Below are 21289 nucleotides of genomic sequence, written 5' to 3'. Positions count from 1 at the left end.
GGCCTCCGCGCGGCTGGCGTACGGCTCCCATCGGCGCGCGTGCGCGCACTCGCTCTCCGCCCCACCTCAGCACCAATCGCTTTCTTCCTACGGCCCACGACTCCACAACGTAGCCCCTCCCACCGCCCGCGCGCCGGCAGGAGCGGTTTGGCGTGCTCGCGCCTGCGCCCTAGTCAGTCCTCCTCGCGCCCAGTGGGGAAAGGGAGTGAGCAGGGGGCTTACGTCGTGCAGGAGGCGGCGGCTACGACGGAGACGGCTGCGCTTGCTCTCTCGGCGTTATGGCGGCTGCCGGGAGCCGATAAGTGGCGGGAGCGGGAGCGCGCGCGTGGCTGCGGCGACGACGACGGCTCCTTCCTTCTCGCTCTAGCTGCCCTCGCCGTTGGTGCTTCCATCATGAATGGATTATGGGATCCGCTCCACAGGGGGTCGCGCGTGGGAGCCGCGGGCCGGGGCTTCCCCCTCCCCCTCACGGACTCCTGCTTCCCCCCAGACGCCCGGAGCCCGAGGACTCACCCGGCGGCGGAGACCTGAGTGGGCTCCCTCTGCCCCCGCGAAGCCTGCACGGCCGCCGGTAAGAAAGGGGGCGGCTTGCGGGTCAGGATGTGGCGGGGAGGCCGGGAGCCGGCCGGGCGGAGGGCGGGGGCGCCGGGCGAAGGCCGGGGCGGCTCTGCGAGGGCCGGCGGCGGCGGCGGCCGGGCTCGGCGCGCGGGGGGCGCGTGAGTGGCGCGCGCCGGCGGGCGGCGGAGCCCGGGCCTCCTCGGCGTGGGCGCGGCGGGGCCGCGAGGGCAGAGCCGCGGAGCGCGAGCGGCGAGCGCTTGGCCGGCGCGTCGCCCCCGCCGCGACCCGGCCTCCCGGCACGTGGGGGGCGGCGGCGAGGGGGAGGGGCGGCGGCGAGGGGGAGGGGCGGCGGCCCAGGCGAGCCCGGGAGGGCGCGGAGCGGGGCGGCGGGAAGTGTGAGGCGGGAAGAGAGACTCGGGGACCGGGAGGGAGGCCCTGGGAGGGACGGGGGTGGGAGTGTGCGTCCGGCCGGGAGACTGACTGGAGCGAAGCTGCGATGGACGGAGGAGGGAGGAGGAAGGCTTCCAGCCTCCTTTCGAGCCCCGCTTCGGAAACTCAGCAGGAACAGAGCAGCTGTTGAAGGACCGGGCACAGGGGAGGAGGGTTGGGGAGGTTTGACTTCATTGTTGAGACGCGGGAAAGGCTGGAGAGAGCTGCGTGCGCCTGGAGCTGCAGAACTCAGGGCTGTGAGCAGGGCCTCAGAAAGAGGACTGACTCGGAGAAGGCAGATGAGGGGGAAAAGGAAGTTAGAATGTCCAGAGAAAGCCGTTTTGAGGAGCGAAAGGAAGGTGGAAAGGAAAGAACGAAGAGGAGTGAACTTTCTCAACGCAGAGAGACTTTCGGGAAAGAGGCGGTTTGTTAGAGTCCCTAGATTTTTAAGACTTGTTGAACAGTAAAGCTCTTTGACGGGTTGGAATTAATCTTTAACATGAGGAATAAATGTTGCGTGGAAGAGTTACTTTTTGGATAACCAGTTCTTGCAAAGAGTCTACTGGACCTTAGTCTCTGGAGAATTAAAATCTCGATCTAGATGTAGAGTTTGCTGTGATTAAGTTGGCAACAGCCTGTTTTCCTCCTCTTTTTTGTGGAATGGAGATCATCGTAGGACTGAATTCTCTTTGCTGAGGTCGGAGGACAGCTCTGCTCTCAGTCGGCTATCTCGGTCCTTTCTGGCTGGGGAAGGATCTGACGTCTCCTTCCCCCGCTTCTTCCTCTCCCTCCCCTGCCAGAGATCTCTTTGTTTATTCGCGGATGGCTTGTAGGTGACTCTCCAGTGTTGTGCTGAAATCTTGAAAGGTGGGAATGCTGTGTCTTGGTCCGTGATTTCTGCCCCAAACCCGTTACTTAAAAAATCATAGTGTATATTCCATTACCTTTTTTTTTTTTTAATGGAATCTCCGCAAGTCCAACCTGGATAAATATTATTTAAATTTTATCATTCCACTGTCGGCTTACCTGTGAAAGTACACATTTATTTTGACCTGTACAGTTTTTGCGAAGATTGTATGATACCCTTTTATTCTTCTGTTCTTATGTGAGCATTTTCCAAACTTTGCCTCATTCAAGTGTATGAAGTTCTTGGTGATATGAATTAGTGTTTGATTAAAGGTAACCTTTTCCCCCCTTACTTGGTTTGACAAAGTATCTAATAAGACTCCGTTTTCTATTCTTGGAAGGTATATATATGTTATATATTACCATTTTTCTTTAGTTAGCTAGTTATCCATAATGTGTATATATGTATCGCTACACAGCTGCAGTTAGTCTAAAAGTTTTGTCACTCAGCAGATATTCTGATTTCTTCTGTCAAAAATAAGCACTGGTGTGCTATAAATTCTAGTAAGTAGTCAGGAATGTAGTTAATGGAAGCGTAGGTATTTCTGATTGGCCTAGGTAGATTTGTATAAGTTCTAAATAGACTTATCTTTTTCTCTACAGGAAGTTTTCTTATTTTCTTAATATGTTTTCTTTAGGTGAATCAAAAAGGGTCCCAGGAAACCTGTGAATGTTGAAGAAAATTCGTCTGTGAATTTTTGGTATTCAAGGAGGAGTCAGTATTTATATTCATCTTTTAAACTGGGAAGATTTATATTTTATTTTAAAACTTCTTGATCTTTACAATGAATGGACACAGTGATGAAGAAAGTGTTAGAAACAGTAGTGGAGAATCAAGGTAAGCACTTTATTATCAAGTATTTATTATGAAGAGAATGGAAAACTTGTGTGACTCTTTTTAGTTTTCTTAGTAGATGGCAGTTTTCAGGTTCAAATTCTTCCTCTTAGGTATCCAAACAGTAAAAAGTTTCTAATATAAGGAGCTTTGTTGATAATACAGGTTTTAATTATTTTTTTCCTTTGAGATACACAAAGAAGAATTTAAGTATAGAAGTTTGTATTACTTAAATCTCCTTGGAGGTATATATTGTTTGGGTTAATAACTGAAGCTAGAACAAGTAGGAAAAGAGATTTAAATTGATTTGACTGTTAGTGCACTCTCTAAATAAGGGCAATAAGAATTTATTTCCTCATCTTTTTCTGGCATTTTATCTTCTACCTGTGCTGTCCAATATAGTAGCCACTAGCCACATGTGGCTGTTTAAATGTAAATTAATTAAAATTACACGATATTCAAAATTCAGTTACTCAGTCACACTAGACACATTTCAAATACTGAATAGTCCCATGTGGCTAGTGGCTACCATGATGGACGGTGCAGATAGAAAACATTGCTATCACTACAAAAAGTTCTTTTGGACAGTGCTGATCTGGATATTTGTTAAAGTATTGTTGCAACTCTTTTTTCCTCCTATTTTCTTTAATTTGAGTTTTAATTATATATGAGTGAGTTAAGAGTTCTTACTTGGGCCATGTCTTTTTAAGGAAGATATAGTTTATGGGATTAAGCCATATTAAGCTATTTTAATGTGAAAGAAGCCTCTTCAAATACAAAGACTCTTTAAATTCTTCTGTAGCGCCCAAATTTTGAGTTATCTGCATATTAATAATAAAGTCCGTGTAGTTATATATACTCATTGTATGTAGAGATCAGGAATATGGACATTGGAGTGAGACTGCCTGATTACTTATCCCGGTTCTACTTCTGGTTAGCTCTGTGAATTAGGACAAATTATTTAACCTCTGGGTCCAGCCCCATGGCCTAGTGGTTAAGTTTGGTGTGCTCTGCTTCAGTGGCCCGGGTTCAGTTCCTGGGCACCGACCTACATCACTCATTGGTGGCCATGCTGTGGCGGCGACCCACATACAAAATAGAGGAAGACTGGCACAGATGTTAGCTCAGGGTGAATTTTCCTCAAGCCAAAAGAGGAAGATTGGCAACACGTCTTAGCTCAGGGCCAATCTTCCTCAGCAAAAGAGAGAGAGAAAAAGAAAAAATTAACTTCTGAGGCTTTGATTTTTGCAGTTTTGAAATGGGGATTACGGTATTAGTTATCTTATTTGAAGTTGAGGATTAAGTGAGATGCTACATCTAAAGGTCTTAATATAGTTCCTGATATAATGAGCGCTCAATATTTGCTTATTATGATTAGCATTATGTTTTATGTAACATAGGGTACTAGATAACGAAAACATTAATTATAGTGATAGAGAAATGTGATGGACAAGAAACAGGAAAGTTTTGGCAGTTAGGAGGGTTTCAGAAAAAATGTTGGGGTAGAAAATGAAGCAGTGGTATATGTATTTGACCTGAGACTTGGGATTTTCTGGTCATTCTAGGAATACTTGAGTTTATCAGCTTTCACAGGTGCACTGTTTGGATAACAAGAACATCATAGAGAAGAAGGCGTAGTTACAGAAAGCAGCATGATTTAGCAGAACAAGTGTTGGTCTGGAGTTACAAAACCTGAGTTGACACCATCTAACTAGTTCTCTGAATGATTTCTCAACTGTAAAGTAATTAAGAGTTGAACTAAATGATTTTGAAGTTTCATCCTATCACTTTTACAATGTGTAATAAAATTTTAGATAACAGAGTTTCTGGTGATTCTAGTCAAACTCTGTCATCTAAAACTTTATGAATCACCAGAGTTCAGAGGTAAATTAGAAGACTTTTGAATCTCAGTTTTGATTCAGATCTCTACAGGTATATTGACTATAGTAAATGAATAGGAGAGTCACGTTGTCCCGCATTGTCTTATTCATTAGTGAGCAATGAAATGGTTGATAGGTAGAAATACCTAGAGGAGACACAGGAACAAAACTACCTGGAAAATAGGAAGTAAGCCTCTTGAGAGTAAATCCTCTTGTTGAGTATGCGGAGAGATCGCGTGCTGTTGTATTCTGACCGCTTACCTGTTCGAGTAATCTTTTATATATTTTACTGCCGTATCTAAAGCAAAGGTGAGTAGTAAGTCAAATTAGATGGTATAGTTGAAAAAAGTTAAACCCTGTGAAAGCGGATTTACTTACAGGAGTCTTTTATAATGCATACTCATTTAAAATAATTGCAAAGCATATTCTGTAATTATTCTGAGTCACCATTTCTACCATACAAGGTATGTGCTTCTGAGAAGTATGATTGTCGAGTTATCTAATTCTTTCAACTGCCTTGGTGTTTGTTTATCAGGAGGAGGAAGACCTGCTTCTATTTTGCTTTCATTTTCTTCCTTACTGCTGTTATGCTATCCTTTTCCTTTGCTCTACTGTCATTGTTACTAACCCTGAGACCCCCTCCCCAAAGCTTTTATAACAAGGCAGTACAGAGAAGGGAGATTGTGCCTAGTTAGTTAAAAGAGTGAGGAGGTGAACTTTACAGACATAGGGATTTTCTTTCAAACAACAAAAGTTTCAGTAACTATGAATGTTAGTATAGAGTGATGAGAATAGAAATATGCTCTCCTTTTAAAATTAATATACACTGTAAATAGTTTTTAAAGTAAAATTTGATTTTTATTGGCTAGAATTTTTAAATGTATTTTTGCTTTAGCGTTTCTTTTTTCCTTTATGAAAATGAAGTTTATGAAATGAAATAGACTTAAGAAGTCATTTAGCATTTTTGGTTGGTATAATTAGCTTTCTACTAAAAAAATGGTTTTTTGATTCTTTCCGTGTAGAAAGCTCTCTATAACCATTGACTGAAGGGAAGAAGAATACATAGGAAAATGTCTCTTGGGCTGTGCTATAACGGACAGTTTTGAAACTTATTTACTAAAAAATCTGGGTCAGGATGCACCTGTACATCAGTTTCAGCTCAGCACAAAGTTTATTATGTAACTGAAGTTAAGCTTTCTGAAGATACTATGGGAAGATTTCAGAGCGTCAGTTCCTCACTGTGTGGATGTGTTGTTATTTGCAACCAAATTTTTCAAATCCTGGGTAGATATTTTTTATTTTAAAATTATCTTGAATGATGATTTACTCCAGGACTAGATTTATGGGTAAAGACCAGAAATATATTATCATATTTTGCTCATTTTTGGATGATTGATACATGCTTAATACTCAGAAGAATTTCTCTGCTTGCCTGTAGATTAAATTTTTAATAAAATGTTTGTCCATGTAAATTTGAGAATTTATTTGAATCACTTTAATTAGTCTCTGTCTATTATGCTCTTGAAAAATTCTTACAGGGTGAGGCAGGTGGTTAGTGATGTGCTGTAATGGTCTCAACCATTTAGAATTAGTCTCTAGCTGGCAATGGAGCTTTGTTGACTGTAACCCTTCAATTTCCTTGGCTTATAGAAAATATTTTAATTATCATTTTATGGTTCAAGAATCTTTGGATCTCAGCTTGTAAAGTGTTGTGGGTAGGCAGTGAATAGGGACTATGATCACTGGAAATGTTCTCAATGAAAACCTCCTTTTTAGAAATTCAGAGTTTAAAAGGCTTTTTAGAGGCTTTGAGAAGCCCTGGAGCCTCAATGACCTGTGACATTTAAGGAAAACCGATTCAGAGTTAATTTGAACACAGGGCACAGTCTGCACCATGGATCTGTTAGTGTCCTGTTGAATTCCACTATGGTATACTGTGTTTGGAAACATTGTATTTATGTATACACATACCAGAAAGATTTCTTGCCATCAAAATCAGTTAGTTTCTTTCACTAAATAAATTTGAACAATTTTTAAAGTCAATACCAGTTAAAATGGTGTTTGCTGAGCTTATTTTGCAGTTATCTCAGAGTTTTAAAAAAAATGTCATTTTTTAAATTTCCAAAGTTTGTGTTAAGAAACATTTTAAGGAGGATGGGAAAGTGTGAAATCACAAAGCCAGAATAGCTAGAAATCATTGAGTTAAGGAAACTAGTTTTTAAAATTTTCTGTGATGTCATTAATTGCAGGAAAGTATGACTCTTTTACATCTCATTTTTTGTTATTCCCTATTTCTCGGTTCAGTATGTGCTTTCTTCATCGTTTCCTGTTTTTTCTCTCAAATATCCTGTGTATGCTACTAAATCTAAGATCATCTAAGATCGCTTCTTATCCTTTGAAAACTCAATAAATCGTTAAGCAGGAGCCTTAGTAATAGGATACTCTGTTTCCAAATAGAATTTACCAAATTAAAATTGTCACACAATTTCCTAGGATTGTGGTTAATCTAGGTTACTGTAAAGTATTTAGGCTTTTTTAACTGATAAGGCTAAGAGAATTGTATATGACTTGACTTTGCAAGACATTACTTTTATCTACATAGGTATGAGATCATGTGGGGGCAAACATTAATGTGTAGTTACCCCTTTTTTGTACAGTAGCCTCCCCTTATCCACGAGGGATGTGTTACAAGACCCCAAGTGGATGCCTGAAACTGCGGATAATACAGAACCCTGTATATACTATATTCTTTCCTATGCATTCATACCTGTGATAAAGTCTAATTTATAAATTAGGCACAGTAAGAGATTAACAACAACAATAATAAAATAGAACCGTTATAACCGTATACTGTAAAAATAGTTCTGTGAATGTGGTCTCTCTCTCTCTCAAGATACCTTATTGTACTGTACTCACCCTTCCTCTTGTGAGGATGTGAGATGATACAATGCCTACATGTTGAGATGAAGTGAGGTGAATGATCTAGGCATTGTGATGTAGCGCTAGGTTAATATTGACCTTCTGACAATACATGAGGAGGATCATTGAGCCATGATGATGTTGATGGTTGGATGTCATAAGCAGATGATGTCCATGGTTGTTAGAACACAAGCACTGTGATACTGCGATAGTCAATCTGATAACTGAGATAGCTACTAAGTGACTAATGGGCAGGTAGCTTATGCAGCGTGGATACGCTGGACAAAGGGATGATTCACGTCCCAGGTGGGATGGAGCGAGATTTCATCATGCTACTCAGAACAGCACGAAATTTAAAACTTACGAAGTTGGGAATTTTCTATTTAATATTTTCAGACCACAGTTGACTGCAGGTAACTGAAACTGTGGAAGGCAAAACTGCGTATAAGCGGGGAAGACTGTACTGTTGAAATAGTTGCTTATTTAAGATCTTGACGACTGGTGGGTTACATATGATATAGTTGGGTTTAAAAATAAGAGTATTTTTTGTGGTGAAGAGATAAAGAATAGATGGAGAAAACTTTTTTGTATTTTTTTAAGGAAAATTTAAAAACATGCAGAAATAGAAAAGTTGCAGCCCAAATTTCGGTCCTTGGACCAGCAGCATTGGCGTCACTTGGGAGCTTGTTCAAAATGTAAAACCTTGGCCCCTACCCCAGACCTTCTGAATCAGAATCTTCATTTTAACAAGATTCTCCAGTAATTCGTATTCATATGAAATTCATACGCATATATATGAAGCGGTTCATTCAGCACCTTGCCGCTTTTTTTGTTACTGATGTTGTTATACATCGTTTTTATTTTCTGGGAACTCCCAAAGAACGGTGTCATAGGCCCTGCCATCAAGAGGCTGGGTACATTTCATTGCTCTAGAAACAATAATGCAACCAATAATCATTGAGCTCTTAACTCTGACTGAGCCAGGCATGGTGCACAGTACATGGTGCATTATGTGAATTTATCACAGTTCATCCTCACAAAACTCCTGTGATGTTCACAGTATTATGAGTCCCATTCTCTAGAAGGAGAAACCAGATTTATAACCATTAAAAAAAATAAAAAAAAAAAAGCTATTGGGGCCAGCCTGGTGGTGTAGTGGTTAAGTTCACGTGCTCTCCTTCCGCGGCCCAGGGTTCGCAGGTTCGGATCCTGGGCGCAGACGTATGCACCACTTATCAAGCCGTGCTGTGGCAAGTGTCCCACAGAAAATGGAGGAAGATGGGCACAGATGTTAGCCCAGGGCCAGTCTTCTTCAGCAAAAAGAGGAGGATTGGCAGCAGATGTTAGCTCAGGGCTAATCTTTCTCACCAAAAAAAAAAAATAAATTTCAAACTTCACTTGGATTTCATTGACTTTTCCATTAATGCTCTCTTTCTATTCCAGGATTCAACCCAGGGTACCATGTTATGTTTAATTGTCAGCTCTCTCCAGTGTCCTCTGTTCTGTGAGAGGTTCTTAGCCTTTGTTTGATTTCCTTAACAGTCATCAGAAGTACTGGCTAGGTGTCCTGTAGAATGTCCCCCAGTTTGGATTAGTCTGATATTTTTGTTAGGATCAACTAGGGTTATCAGTTTTTAGCACGAATATCACAGAGATGAAGTGTTCTTCCAGTCACATCGTATGGGGAGCATAATATCCACGTGACATTACTGTTGATGATAACGTCCATCACTTGGCCAAGGTAGTATTTGCCAGGTTTCTCCACTGTAAAGTTACTGTTTGTTTTTCCCTTTCCGTGCTGTATTCTTTGGAAGCAAGTGACTGTGTCTGGCTCACTCTCAAGGGGGTGGAGGGAGTGGGAATTAAGTTCCATCTCCTGCTGGGAGGGAGTATCTACATATATTATAATGGAATTCTTCTGTAGAGAAGTCATTTCTCCCCCGTTTAGTCACTCATTCATTTATATAAGCATGGACTTATGTATATGTATTTTATACTTTGGGCTATAATCCAATAAATTTATTTTGTTGCTCAAATTGTTCTAGCTTTGCCCCTTGTGAGCTTTCTTTCGAGTTGGCTTCTGTGTCCTTTTTACACATTCCCATTCTTTTGCCCTCGAGTCACTCATTTCTCCAAAGAGCTCTGGTTCCTTTTATTGGAGAAAAGGGTATTAGAAAGCAGATTTGGGTGCGGGGTATGCTCATTGCTACTCAGGTGTCACTACTTCTAGGCCCTCTCAGCAGACAAAGCAGACAGAGCTAGTAACATATGTATATATAGTAAAGCACGTCTATCGGCATATCTATAGTTCTTTCTGTATCTGTCCATCTGTATACGTATTAAGGTAAACTTGAGTTTGTACTGATGTCTCCAGCTATAATCCTGAACTACAGGATTCATCCTAACCTTCCTTTCTTGCTCCTTTATAATTTCTATCTCCAACAGAGAAACCTGGTTCCCACCATCCTCTACCTACCATCCATACTCTTCACCCTCAGCATATGGGTAAAGCAGGTGCAGAATTGCTAGGCTATTCTCACAGAAGAAACAAATTTACCAACTAGAATACAGTGTTTACGTACAGTGTACAGTTCCTATTATATTTAGCCTTACAGTTTCTAGTCAAAACACCCGTTTTCCAAAGTTACTCAAGTTAGCTTCTGCCCCCCAACCCCCTTCAGTATGATGATATCATAAATTTATAATAATGTTAGATTCATTTGTCACAGTTTGCATTCCATCCTGGGATACTCAGTCACATGGGTTGATTTTTTTTAAACTTGCACGTATTACATACACTCTGTGCTACACGGTTTTGTGGGCTTTCACAAATGCATAGAATCATTTATTCTCCGCCACAGTACTGTCAGAATGATTCCTGGCTACCACTGATTTGTTGTCCTTGCCTACAGTTTTGCCTTTTCCAGAATGTCATACGATGGAAGCATGCAACATATGGCTTTCTGTCTCTTTCGCTTAGCAAAATGAGTTTGATGCAAATTAAGGTATAATTTACATGCAGTTTAACGTACAGATCTTAAGTGTACAGTTTAATGCATTTTGATAAATGCATACACCTGTGTAACCTATTCCTCTATCAAGATATAGAACATTTTTCTCACCCCATAAAGTTCCTTCTTGTCCCTTCCCAGTCAAGCCCAGCTACTGCCTCACCTCCCTTACCTCACACTTTGATGCAACCACTGTTCTGATTTTTTCCCCCAACAGAGATTATTTTCTGCCTGTTCTAGAAACCTATATAAATAGAATCATATAGTATTTACTCCTTTCTGTCTGGCTTCTTTTGCTTGGCATATTCCTACAAAAAATTTTAATTAATTCACAATAGAAGATGAAATACATATACAGTCTTTCCTATATACCAGGAAGTTTCATAAGTGCTTTACATATATCAACCAATTGAATCCTTAATACAAGTCTACGAAGTAGGCACTCTCATGTTCCCATTTTACAGATGAAGAAACTGGAGCACAAAACATGTTAGTTGCCTGAGGTGAGCAGGTTATTAAGTGGTAGAGTCTAGACTTGAACGCAAATGGTCTCTCTCCAGAGTCCATACTCTTAAACTCTATGCTACAGAGCACTGCCTGAGTACCGGGTATGATTTGTGGCACAAGATCTACAGTAATGGATCACACACACAGTCGTTGCCATCATGGTGCTTACAACCTAGTGGGGGTTGGGATGGAATAAATATTAGTCAAATAAATAAGTATATATAGAGTTAATTGGATGGTGATATGTGCTATTGAGACGAATATCTCCCAATAATGATAAGAAATGTGGGAATTGGAGACTTGCTCATTTATCTGGAGTGAGAATGAAAGCCTCTCTGTTCAGGGGACACTTGAGCAGAGACCTAAGTGAACTGAGAGTGAGCCATGTGGCTACATTGGGGGATATCAGTCTAGGCAGTACAGAGACCCTGACATTGAATTGTGCTGGGGTGAGGGAGCTACAGCAAGACCAGTATGGCTACAGTGGATGGAGCAAATAGGGGAGTGGTGGAAGGTGAGGTCAGTGATGTGATGAATCCTGATTATTTGGGGGCCCTGTAGGAAATGGTACAGACTTTCCATTATGCTCTCCATGCACTGATGTGTCACTAGGCCAGAATGATTCATGTTAACAGGACTAGGGTGTAGGGAAACCAAAGAGGGATACTGCATATTCAGTCACTGGAAGAGCAAGGAAGAAAAGGTGAGGGGAGGGGGGTGAGTCTGGGGTCATAGTGGGCAGAGGGGAGACAGCTGCACCACAGGGGCTGAGAAGAGCTCAAGGGTAACATCTGGACCCCAGTTCTCCTGCAGGGATATAGTCACGGCATGGACTCACTCTCCTCCATCCCTCTGATCTCCTATCTGGGCTCCCCGCTGACCAACCCAAACAGAAGCCTAAAGCAAATGAGCTCTTTGATATAGTCCATCAACCTCCCCAAGCACAGAGCAGCGTAGACTAGAGGGGAGAGTGCCAGTGTTTGCCATTCCTTATATACAGAGTGTTCCTCTGCAGTGTATTTCTCATGTGTGTCTTTAGGGATGAGGGTCCTCTGAAGGGTTTTCCATTTTGATGATATTCATAGAGTTTTCCCTTAGTGTAAATTGTGACGTGACTCCCGAAGGCTATCACTGAAGGCTTTCCTATAGCTATTGCATTCTTTAGGTTTCTCCCCAGTAGGTCATCTTCTGGCACACAGTAGAGTCAGAGTTTGTGTTGAAGGTTTTACCACATAGAGTGCACTTAGAAGGCTTCTCTCCAGAGTGAGTTAACGTGTGGGTTATTGAATGCTACTCCATATTGTCAGATTAGAAGGATGAGGGTGTGCTGAAGGCTTTTCTTCACTGAAGGCCAGACTCCAAGAGGATTCCCAGTGATCTCTGTCTCCTGGTATTCATATCCTGTGTAGTTCCCTCCCACTGTGTGGCAGGATCAGTCTGGGTGACCAACACAATCCAGATGAAGAGAGAATATGGCCTTCTGAGGCTAGGTCATAAAAGACTTATGGCTTCTGCATGGGCTCTTTTGGATCACCTCCTTTGGAGGGAACCTGCTTCCATATTGTGATGATACTCAGCACCATGGAGAGACCTACATAAGGAGAAACTGAAGGACTCCTGCCAACAACTGGCACTAATTTGCAAGGGATATGAGTAAGCTACCTTGGAAGTGGACCCTTCAGTCCCAAAGACTTTAGATGACTGCAGTTCTGGTTGACATCTTGTTTCTCATGAGAGATCCTGAGCTAGAACTACATAGTTAATCCATTCCTGAACTCCTGACCTACAGAAATTGAGAGATAATAAATGCTTGTTGTTTTGAACCACTAAATTTTAGGGATAATTTATTACACGACAAATAATTTATACATGCAATGTGAGTCCCGAAGATGCCCGAGGGATGGAAGATCAATGAATGCTTTCCCACAGTTATTATATTCATATCTACCTATTATGAATTCTCTTATGCACAGAAAGGTAAGAGTTAGTGGTGAAAGATTTCCCACAGTGATTGCATTCCTATGGTTTTTCTCCAGTGTGAGTTCTCACAAGTTTCTTAACAGATGAGAGATTATTAAAAGCTTTGCCACAGTCACTGCCCTCGTAGGCTTTCTCTCCGTTATGTATTCTCTTGTGCACAGTAAGAGAAAAGCTACTGCTGCAGGATATCCCACACTCATTACACTCATAGGGTTTTTCTCCAGTATGAGTTCTCACATGCTGTGTCAGATGTGAGCTCTTCCTAAAGGCTCTACAACAATCATGACATTCATAAGGTTTCTCCCTGTATGCATTCTATTGTGGACAGTAAGGGAGGAGCTCGTGCTGAAGCCTTTCCACAGTGATTACATTTGTAACGATTCTCCCCAGTATGAACTCTCCTGTGCCTTTTGAGGATACATCTAGTGCGGAAGATGTGAAAACACTGGTTACATTCATAGGGCTTTTCTCCAGTGTGAATTCTCACATGAAGTCTAAGGGATGAGGGATTACTGAAGGCTTTCGCACAGTCACTGCATTCATAGGGTTTCTCCCCATTATGTATTATCTTATGAACAGTGAGGTAAGAACTGCTGCTGAAGGATTTGCCACATTGATTGCAATCATAGGGTTTTTCTCCAGTATGAATTCTCTTGTGCTGAGTAAGATTAGATTTTGTGCTGAAGACTTTAAAACACTGATTACACTTGTTGAGTTTCACTCCAAGATGACTTCTCTCCTGTTGATTAAGAAATGAATGCTAACTATAATTTATAATATTTTTAATATTCAATGCTATCATAGGAATTTTTCTTCCAGGAATTCTGCTATGTATAACATCATTATAATTGGTGTTTTTGCCACTTTGAGTGCCTGTATATGATTTCTGCTGGTTTGAGTTCTCAGAAGTTAAAAAAGATGGATGCTTTGCCATAAGTCCTTATCAGATTCACAGAGCATCTTCTGATAAGTTTAAGACAAATTTATGTTTGAAACACTCAATATCTGAGTCACATTTATGGAAACATTTACTTTTGTGAACACTCAGGGAAGAAAACATTTTGGAGATAACTTATGCTTCTCTCCAAATTCACAAGAGTTTCAGGGTATCTCTCCAGAGGGACAACTTTTTCTTGGGAAAATGAATCCCTTGGTAACTTTGTGGCTTTTCTAATTTATGGTATTTTCCTACTGTGGAAAATCAGAAATCTTACCATTTTTAAACCTTTAGATTGTTCTTCTCTAAAAACATGCTGCTTAGAAGTTAACCCTTGGACTTTAAGTAGAGTCTCCAAATCCGAAACAAATTGAAAAGAAATTTAAGTTGATGAAGGAAAGAAAAGGTAAAATGCACACATTAGTGAAGGTAGACCCGAAGGAGTTAGAGATTTTCAGGAGGTTTACAATGAAAGGGACACGAGTGTGAAAATTTTAGGTTTGTATTAAAGACTCTAGAAAGATTGAGATTGATGCTGATGGAAAGAAGGAATTGTCAGGAATGTAAAGTGAGAAGGAACTAGACAAAGAGCTCATATGAGACTTAAATTTAAGAAGGAAGAGAGAGATCTTTTTCCCCCCTCTGAGGCCAAAGTAAAGTATGAGATAATGAACAGAAAGTTAGAGAAAAAGAAAAGGAGGTCCACGAGGAGGCTCATACTAAACGTTTTTGGCCTTCTTGTCGGAAAAAAAGGGCATTTTACAACTGTCTCTGATGGACATTTCCTAATGTAATACTCCAAACTGTCAAGCCACAGGCCAGAGAGGTTCCTGACAAAGACTCATATATACCTAGTGCTCACCTGGACAGGTGCCTGGGAGAATTCCTCTTTCCTCTGTCCTCGCTTTATCTTCTTGCCCCAATTCGGAAAGCAGACTAGGTTTATCAACTTGATTTCCTATACATGGAGAAAAGACATATGATGTAGGGGACTCTGCATGGGACAAGAAGCCTCACCATGGAACTGAGGCCCACACTTCTATAGATGAGCAGGTGTGACTTTAGGAGCAGCAGTACAATTATCCTTAAATTCTAACAAATATAGTAAAACTATCTTTCACCAAGAAAAAAAAATGCAAGCATCCTCAGTCAATATCCAGGGTGACGGGGGATAACTGGTCCCAGAAGTTCATGCCCAGTTTCAAATACAGACTTAAAAGCCCCAAAGCTTTTATCCATGGAGAACATGAAGTCAGGCCAAGGAGTAGATCTTCAGTTGATAGGGAAGGCATTAGACCACAAGCTCCAGGATGGTAGGGACCTAATTCCCTAATTCCTAATTCCTAGCACAGACCTCATTCACCACCATATTCCTAATTCCTAGCACAGACCCAGGAACATAAAGGTGCTTAAGAAAGACTTGTGAGAAGTGATGTCAGTTATTTCCCTTCTTCTACTGATTTGGGGCTTTGTTCTTCTTTTTCCAGTTCCTTTAGGTGCACTCTTAGATTGTTTGTTTGAGATTTTTTTTGTTTGTTGAGATAGGCCTGTATTGCTATAAACTTCCCTCTTAGAACCGCTTTTTCTGTATCCCATAAATTCTGGCATGTCGTATTTTCATTTTCATTTGTCTCCAGGTATTTTTTGATTTCCCCTTTGATTTCTTCGTTGACCCATTCGTTGTTCAGTAGCATTTTGTTTAATCTCCACCTATTTGTGGCTTTTCTGAATTTCTTCCTACAGCTGATTTCTAGTTTCATACCATTGTGGTCAAAAGATGCTTGGTATTATTTCAATCTTCTTAAATTTATGGAGACTTGTTTTGTGGTCTAATATGTGATCAATCCTGGAGAATGTTCCATGCGCATTTGAAAAGAATGTGTATTCTTTGGTTTTTGGATGGAATGTTCTGTATATATCTACTAGGTCCATCTGTTCTAGTGTGTCCTAAGGCCAATATTTCCTTATTGATCTTCTATTTGGATGATCTGTCCATTGGTGTAAGTGGAGTGTTAAAGTCCCCTATTATTATTGTGTTACTGTCTATTTCTCTTTTTATGTCTGTTAATAATTGCTTTATATATTTAGGTGCTCCTACGTTTGGTGCATAGATATTTACAAGTGTTATATCCTCTTGTTTGATTGTTCCCTTGATCATTATGTAACGCCCTTCTTTGTCTCTTTTTACAGTTTTTGTTTTAAAGTCTATTTTGTCTGATATGATTATTGCTACCCCAGCTTTGTTTTCATTGCCATTTGCGTGGAGTATCTTTTTCCATCCCTTCACTTTCAGTTTGTGAGTGTCTTTAGGTCTGAAGTGTGTCTCTTGTATGCAGCATATATATGGGTCTTGTTGTTTTATCCAGTCAGCCACCCTATGCCTTTTAATTGGAGCATTTAGTCCATTGATGTTTAAAGTAGCTATTGATAAGTATGTACTTACCGCCATTTTTTAACTTTTTTCTTTGTTTTAGTAGTCCTTCTCTGTTCCTTTCTTCTTCTCTTGCTCTCTTCCTTTGTGGTTTGATGGCTTTCTTTAGTGTTATGTTTGGGTTCCTTTCTCATAGTTTTTTGTGTATTTATTATAGGTTTCTGGTTTGTGATTACCATGGGGTCCATATACGGTAACTTTGGGGCTGCTCCCCGGCGGCCATGAAGTGCTGCAGCTTGTGAAGGTGGCGTTTTTTCTCTCCAGAATGGAATTTCTACCTCTTCCACCTCAGTCAGGATTGTGGTTTGTTGCAGGAGTTCCTCTTATCTAATTTTCAGTTCTCTCTCAGGGGTAATTTTTCTGCAAGTAGTTGTAAATTGGCTGTGTCCGTGGGAGGAGGTGGTTTCAGAGTCTGCTCATGCCACCATCTTGACTTCTCTCTCTCTGTGTAGGTTTACTCTTAGTGTTGTACATTCTATGGGTTTTGACAAATGTATAATAACATGTGTCCATCATTATAGTATCACAGAGAATAGTTTCACTGCCCTAAAAATCCTCTGCTCCGCCTACTCATCCCTCTTTCCCCTCTAACCCTTGGCAACTGATCTTTTTACTGTCTCCATAGTTTTGTCTTTTCCAGAATGTCATATAGTTGTGATCATACAGTATGTAGCCTTTCTAGACTAGCTTATTTCACTTAATGATATGAACATTCACATTTTTTACCACAGCTCTGTGCTTGATATACTACTGTTTACTTAATGATTTTCTTTCACAGTCAAGTCTGAGGACACCTGTGTACCTGAGTGTGGACACTTTGAAGAGGGGAAGAGGGATGTGCTCCTTAATGTAGCATCTCAAGAGGGCCCTATGTGGGGGGAGGTGCCCAGCCCATCAGCTGTCACTGTTCAAAACTTTCTGGCCTTGCCCAGGGAGTTACAAGGTGGCCAGGAGTGCAAATCCACAGAACCTTATCCAGTCCCCCACCACCACCACCAATGCTGTACCATTGTGTCTAAAAGCAGCTATAGCTGGGATATACTAAGTAATAAAAAGGAACAACCTACTGATACACGCAACACTTTGGATGGATCTTAAGGACATTACATTGAGTGAAAAAAAGCCAGTTTCAAAATGAAATTACACTGTATGATTTCCCTTACATAACATTCTCAAAATAACAAAATTATAGAGATGGAGAATAGATAAGTGGTTGCCAGGCTTGGGGAAGGGGAGGGAGGGATGACAATAACGGGGCAACAGGCAGGTGATGGAACAGTGTCTTGATTGTTGCGGTGCTTGTGCACATCTACAATTGGAATAAGTTGCCTGCGGCTGCACATGCGCACACAACACAAATGACTGCATGTAGAAACTGGTGAGAGAATCAGGCCTGTAATCTAGGAACAGTATTGTCCCAGTGTCAGTCTCTGGCTTTTCATTGTACTGTAGTTGTGATGTCACCACTGGACAAGCTGCTTGAAGGGCACTCAAGAGTCTGTACTATTTTTGCAACTTCCTATGAGTTAACACTTATTTCAAAATAAAAAATACCTTTTAAAAAAGCAGCTTAAGTTTACAATTATTTCAAAATGAAAAGTTTAATTTAAAAAAGCAGTGATCAGCTGAGTTGCAGTTCATTGTATATGACAACTAAAATAAGGAAATGTTAAACAGTTTCAGAGATTCAACTAGTGTTAGCCCACATCAAATAATAATTTAAAAAATCCCTTTAGCTTCAAACATCAGAACAAATAACTTCAGCTTATCTAAACTGCAGGATGCCATCCTGTGCCATTCAAAGTAAATGAGGATTAAAGTCGTGAACAAGAAACTGTCAAAGATAAACAAAGCTGGACACTAGTTAAGATGGTAAAGACAGATTTTATTTATTATGTCTTTTAAATGGTAAATATAGATTTTATTCAGGAACTATTGCAATACAGGAAAAGAGACCTCAGTTTAGCACTGGGCTCCATTCCAAATAAAAGATAGGCAAATGGGGATTTATAGCCAAGGAGCAGGGTCGGGACACTGGAAGGAAATTACTAAGAGGAAACATCAGGGATAAGGGGTTCTGGTTAAAGAGACCCAACAGGATTCCTGCTGGAGGCAGACCAGGGTGATCAGATACCAAGGATTGGGATGAGGAGTTTGATCAGATATCAAGGGTGTGGGGTTCTCTCTAAACTGATTTGGCAAGATTCTTGCTACAAATGGACAATTCAGGCCGGACACTGACAGATGCCAAGGTTGAGGCCTCGAGGGCTTAGAGGAGCCTGACTAGAGTTTAGTCAAGTAGAGAGTCTCTGTCAATGGTATTGTGAAGCCAGTAAAATTGTGGTATCATTTTGACACTGCTCAGAGTTTAAAGAAAAAGGAATTGAATTATTTTAAGTGCATGCATTAGGAGCTCTTTTAAAGCCAGAAATTACTGTAGATTTTCAAACTTGAAATGAAAAGGCTAATGAAGCATCCCACAGGTTATAATTTCTAATAAGGTAAATATTAATCTCTACAACCCACATAAACAACAAGCTCTTTAGGGGTCCCTTTATGTTTTTAAAAAAGAGATCTTGAGACAAAAAGTGAGAAAACCACTGCTAATAATGCCTAGTCATGATAGGTCCATTTCTTGTTCTGAGCTCATAAAGACCCATTGTGAGGGAAGCCCAAGCCCGTATGTAAGTCCCTGGCTAGGCCTACACTTTTGGTTCTTTTAGCCCAGGACAGTGGTTTTTGGTGACCTCAGGGACTTTGATCATAGTTGGCTTATTTCCTCTGTTCTTTTTTTTTCATTTGTTTATTTTTCTTTATTCTTTTTCTCTTTTTTTATATAGTTTGTTAGTATTGTTAGTTAATATTGTGAGTAGTGCTAGCAGTAGGTCACCATGCTGCAAGGCCTCAAGGCCATCTCTGCTGATAAGGAGACCCATATGGACAGTTACTGGTGCCTCAAGACATTGGCCAGTGCAGCTTTGCTAAAGTGAAGTTGGCCCAGCACATACATCCTGACTGAGACAGAGGTGGCCATGAAGGTTATCAACTAGAGTTAGTAGAGCTCTTTCAGCCTCCAGAGACTGTTCTGTGAATCACCTCAACATGGCAAAACTATGCGAAGTGATTGATTCAGTGGAATCGCTATACCTGGTCATGGAGTACATTAGCAAAGGAGAGGTGTTCCATCATCTATTGGACCACGATGACATGAAAGAGAAAGAGGCCTGAGGCAAATTCTGGCAGATAATGTCTTCTGTGCAGTACTACCACCAGAAGGGCATTGCCCACAGGGACCTAATGGCAGAGAACCTGCTTTTCGATGCTGACCTGATCATAAAAATGCCAGACCTTGGCTTAAGCAATGAGTTTACCTTTGGAACAAACTGGATTCCTTCTGTGGCAGTCCCCCTCGTGCTGCCCTAGAATGATGGATGTGTGAAGTCCGCAGTCATCTTCTTACACGTTCACTGGGTCCCTACCTTTCAATGGACAGAACTTCAGGGAGCTGCACTAATGGGTACTGAACAGAATATACCATATTTGTTTCTTCATATTCATGGAATGTGAAAATCTGCTCAAGAAATTCCTGATCCTCAACCCTAGTGAGAGAGGCACTTTAGCAGAAATTGCAAAGGACCCGCAGATGAATAGGGACCATGAAGAGGAACTGAAGCCTCATATCAAGCCACCTCCTGACTATAGGGACCCCTGGCTGAGTTGATGGCATTGACCTTATCCAAAGAGGCAGCCAGTTATGTCTCCAGCAAAAATGAGTTTATTCGCAATCAGCAAAGAATTACAATTTGAGGTCTGCAACCATGGCAAGCCATGTTCAAGACTCCAGCAGCAAAGGGAGGAGAAACTTGTATAGAGGGGAAGAAGAAGTTGGGAGGTCTATTGTAAACAAAGAGTCCATTGGAGGAGACTGGGAGTGTGAAGTGTAGTGGCTGAGTTGTGACAGTCTCACTGGCTGAGCTTCTTGCCAGTCAAGAAAGGAAGTTTCTTTTCTTCCTATTGGGCTCTGCTATCAACATAGGGTGTGAGAGCTCCCCCTTTTGACCTCCTGACTCCATTGTAATGAGGTTTCCATTAATTAATTTCCACAATGGTGTCTATGGGCTACACATGAGATGAGATCCAGGACTCATTGATGGGCCAGAAGTATGATGAAGTGATGGCCACTTATCTGCTCCTGAGCTACAAAAGACTAGAGCTGGAGGGCTACACCATCACCATAAAACCCCTGCCATCAGCTGGGCCAGCCAACAGCTGCAGTCCTTCCCATCCTGCAAGCCACAGCATAGGGTGTCTGCAAATCCAAAGCAGAGAGTTTAAGCCATTTCCACCTTTAATTCCTACTATAAGAGTTTGTTAGTGATGTTGAATGGATTCCGACTCCTAGTAACCCTGTGTACAGCAGAGCAGAACCCTGCCTGGTCTTTTTACACCCTACTCTTGCCTTCTGGAGCTATATCAGTCAATGCTCCACTGCTGTTCATAGGGTTTTCATGGCCAATTTTTTCAGAGGTGGGTGGCCAGGCCCTTCTTCCTAGTTTCTCTTCATCTAGAAGCTTTGCTGAAGCCTGTCCATCATGCGTGACCCTGTTGATATTTGAAATACTGGTGGCATAGCTTTCAGGATTGCAGCAACACCCAGCCACCACAGTATGACAATTGACAGATGGGTGCTGGGTTCCCTGACTGGGAAACAAACATGAGCCATGGTGGTGCACCAAATCTTAACCACTAGCCCACCAGGGCTGGCTACTATAAGAGAAGCAACACAGAAAATCAACAGCCTGGGGAGGGCCAGGAGTCAGGGCTGAAGTTCATCAGCATCACTTTTCAGAAAATCAGTGGCCTTCATAGGAAGACATCTGTGTTTCAGGTCAGCCG

General features: G+C 41.4%; 1 long non-coding RNA gene across 2 annotated transcripts; it reads left to right on the top strand.

The window, feature by feature from the left end:
- The first annotated feature begins 224 nt into the window (after window positions 1–224).
- Window positions 225–19907, top strand: LOC131401897 (uncharacterized). 2 transcript variants are annotated; one of them, XR_009218095.1, is made up of 3 exons: window positions 225–571; window positions 2532–2731; window positions 19234–19907. It is a non-coding gene; the product is annotated as an uncharacterized LOC131401897 (long non-coding RNA). The 2 variants fall into 2 exon arrangements; XR_009218096.1 differs by lacking the exon at window positions 19234–19907 and adding an exon at window positions 17172–17370.
- Window positions 19908–21289: the final 1382 nt, after the last annotated feature.

This window comes from Diceros bicornis (assembly GCF_020826845.1).
Source record: "Diceros bicornis minor isolate mBicDic1 chromosome 21 unlocalized genomic scaffold, mDicBic1.mat.cur SUPER_21_unloc_1, whole genome shotgun sequence".
Taxonomy (NCBI): domain Eukaryota; kingdom Metazoa; phylum Chordata; class Mammalia; order Perissodactyla; family Rhinocerotidae; genus Diceros; species Diceros bicornis.
Note: the sequence above shows the minus strand (reverse complement) of the source record. Positions and strands in the feature narration are given on the sequence as shown.